The 3,977-nt window shown below is 36.1% G+C and overlaps 1 pseudogene; it reads left to right on the forward strand.

Moving 5' to 3' along the window:
• The first annotated feature begins 481 nt into the window (after window positions 1–481).
• Window positions 482–2,744, forward strand: LOC121173862 (phosphoenolpyruvate carboxylase 1-like; annotated as a pseudogene).
• Window positions 2,745–3,977: the final 1,233 nt, after the last annotated feature.

Raw genomic sequence — 3,977 nt, forward strand, 5'->3', positions numbered from 1 at the left:
AAATATCGATATCATTTCCTGGCTATCTTGGGCCCGATATCATCATAGACAACATCATCATTTTGAAACCCATCAAACATTGAAACCCCCTCATCCCACAAATTTGTCAAGTCTTCAATCAACGGACTAAGATAAACATTGATATCATTTCCTGGCTGTCTTGGGCCCAATATCATCATAAACAACATTATGTATTTTCACTTCATGCACAACAAAGGAGACAAATTGTAAATTACTAGCAAAACTGGCCACGAGCTGTGTTAGGTGCTTAAATTGCCATATGGATTCATTCCATTAGTGGCAATTCCAAGCCTAAGATTTCTTGCCTCTTTGTCGAAATCCGGATACAAAACGATCAATCTTCTTACAGCGGGAGGAATCAGCCGAATGACGGAGCATTCCATCGCAGTTTCTCCCATTTGCATGCCATGTAAGGTCTTTTGCATCGTCTCCATTAGCAAACAAACGCTTAAACCTTGGAATGATCGGAACCACAACACCTTCGCTTGGGGTCCCTTCTTTGAGTTTTCGTCACTACTACACTCGTCATCATCCTTCATTTTGTACCGTGATACCCCACACCTAGGGCATTTGTGCATTTCTTCAAACTCATGTCTATATAATATGCAACCATTGGGGCAAGCATGAATCTTTTGATACTCCATATCCATCAGACACAATATCTTCTTGGCCTAATAGTAACTTTTTGGCAACGTGTTTTCGTCTGGAAGCATATGGTGCACTAATTGAAGCAGCGAACTAAAGATTTTGTCACTCCACCCATATTTGGCCTTCACATTAACCAGACTTAACACCGCTAACAATAAGGCCAAGGAATTGTTGCACCCTGGATACAAAGGCTTCTTTGAATCAGTTTGCAATGTATCATACATAAGGGCATGTGCTTGCTGAAAAGACTCTTGTCCAAGATCACAAATCATATCCTCCAAGTGATCTCCAATTTTTACATTAAACTGTTCAAATTGGGACCCACTCTACATGTCTGTCAATTCACCATGTCATATCCACGTTCTATAATTATTCTTAATTCCATCACACAACAGATGTTCCCATATGTTGTCGAGTATCTGCTATCTCTCGTTCAAACAATTTATACAAGGACAAAAATAATTTCGTCCTCATATGGTCGACTTCTTTCAAAAGCAAATTGTAAGAACTGTTTCACGCCTTCCTCATACGCAGGGCTCATGCAAATTTTGTTCATCCAACTGCGATCAATCTAAATAATAACTCTGTGATACTCACAAAGTTATTCGATGCATGAAAATCTCACTTTTTCATTAAAGGAGTGGCCCTATCCCATTCAGGAAGACATTTTTTATGGTAAATTCATAAGTCAAGGTTAAGTATCTTTTGTTAAATTTGACAAAATTTTGACAGCATTTCACATTGATCTCCAAGTACACGACATGAAAGTAGTGAAATTAATTCTCTGACAATCAAGTATGCACTCAGAGAACAACTAGAAATGCATTGTATTGAAATTTCATCAAATTAAACAAAACAATCTTAACATAAACACATGAATCTACCATAAAAATATGGCTCTTCCCAAACTGTCTAAACAAAAAATGCAAGATTCAATACAACGATTAATGCAAACTGTCCACAAGAATCATTGTATTCAATCTCAAACGGGAATCTAAGATTCACTCATGATGAACAAAACTTGTACATAAAGCATTGGTCATTAATCATAGACAACAACATAGAAAAGCATTGGTAACAAAAATTAGCATCAAAAGTTTATGAAAAACTTTTGTACCTGTGATGATGATCTGTATAATGTCCAACAACAAATATTGTGATGACGATGCAAACAACAAGACAAATAGTGCCTACAAATTAAATATTTGAATGATCAGTGAGATATATGAAAAACTTGGATATATCAACTTGGTCATGCTCATAGCTAAAAAATAGTTAAATCAGAAACTTGGTCATGCTCATAGCTAAAAAAATAGTTAAAAACAACTTGGATATATCAACTTGGTTTCTTCAGGGTCAGCCTTGACTTGGTTGAGATGTTGTTCGCCAAGGGAGACCCTGGTATTGCGGCCCTTTATGACAAACTCCTAGTGTCAGAGGAACTGTGGCCATTTGGCAAGCGATTAATGTCTATGTTTGAAGAAACCAAGAGCCTTCTCCTCCAGGTATTCAATTATTACTTCTATAGGCTCCATTTCTATATGTTGATTCAGCATTTTGTGACTGTCATGCCATCATGCCATGGTACCATGCATGACAAACTGACTATATATTGAAAGCTCAACAGGAAGCAGTTATAGTTTCTCTTTTTTCTCTAGTTGTATCATATGCATTTTTGATTTATTTTCTAGCTTAGTCCTAGAAAAAATTGGAAGATAAAATGACTTAATATTTTTCATAGTAAATTAATGACCAACTTTGTTTCTTCTTGTTTTTAGGTTGCTGGACACAAAAATCTCCTTGAAGGAGACCCCTACTTGAAGCAAATACTTCGACTTCACGATTCGCACATTACAACCCTTAATGTCTTGCAAGCCTACACATTGAAGCGATTTCGTGATCCTGACTACCATGTGAAGTTGAGGCCACATTGATCCAAAGGCTACATGGAATCAAGCAAGCCAGCAGTTGAGCTTGTGAAATTCAAACCTACAAGTGATTATGCTCCTGGTATGGAGGATACCCGTATTTTGACAATGAAAGGTATTGTTGTTGGCATGCAAAACACTGGTTAAGAAGTTGCATGCTTGTGTTGCCTTCCTATACAAGTAACTTGGCTTTGGATACATATATTTTAACCTATGTTGTTTGCTACAGATGTGGACCAACATTAAATAACAATTACTCTATCTATTATCATTATCATGTAATAAAAACATATTTTGGCTTATGCCAGCCAGGATTTTAACTGGATTCTCTTTTGTTTGATGTTATGTGTTTCTTATATTATTTCTAATAAGGATTAGTGTGTCTTCCAATTTTAAAATTGATGGGGCAAAACCCATTTTGCTCGATGCTCTCAAATTTTGTTGCATAGGGAATAACTTATCTGAATTTCACCAACATGCAGCAGGTGAGAAGTCATCCTTGAAGGGTGTGCAAGTGTGTGTGTCAGTGCTTGGTCCAAAAGTGATAAACTTCGTGAATGAAAATATACCCATTTGAATCGGTTCCAATGCTTGAACCTGTTTTTGCTAGATTAGCACCAGTACTGTCTTACAAAACTTTACCAACAAATGCTTGCCAAGGCTTTAGCTCACTACTTTAAGGCAAAGTTGCTTCTGTTAGATTTAACTAACTTTTCATTGAAGGTGGGTATGAAATGTTTTACTGCCATTTAATACTTTCTCAAGTCAATTATGTTCGTAATGGTTGGTTTGTCATCTATGCAGATTCATAGTAGATATGGTTCTGCCAACAAAGAATCTGTACGCTCTTTCTAGTTTATCTTTTATTGTTTTTACTTCTAAGCATTATAGATGAGGATGTCATACTTTTTTTACTTAACATTGGTATTTGATTCTTTTTCCTTTTTTATGATTGTAGTCTTTCAAAAGGTCTACCTCAGAGACAACTTTGGAGCGACTAACTGACCTATTTGGGTCATTTTCAATCTTTCAATAGAGGGAAGTGCCTAAAGGTACAAATTGATGAACGTTTTCCGATCTAGGGGGGAGAACTTACTTCCAGTGTGTTTGGACACACATTTAACTTCTTGTTGCTTCTAGTAGATGTAGAGAGAAAGTGGAGGTTCCAAACACACACAACACAATAATAGCCAAATGCTTTATTAACTATCATACATAATTTTTCAGTCTTGTTCTGGTTTCAAGAACAAGTTTTTTTAAATTTTATCAGGAAAAAATTAAATGTTCATACTTTCTTGTTTTTACTTTATGAAAGCATGCTTCATAAATTCAAGGTTTGGATGAATTAGGTAGTGGGGTACAAGTAGCTTTAGATGTGGT

Source organism: Glycine max, chromosome 17 (assembly GCF_000004515.6).
Source record: "Glycine max cultivar Williams 82 chromosome 17, Glycine_max_v4.0, whole genome shotgun sequence".
In the NCBI taxonomy this organism is placed as follows: domain Eukaryota; kingdom Viridiplantae; phylum Streptophyta; class Magnoliopsida; order Fabales; family Fabaceae; genus Glycine; species Glycine max.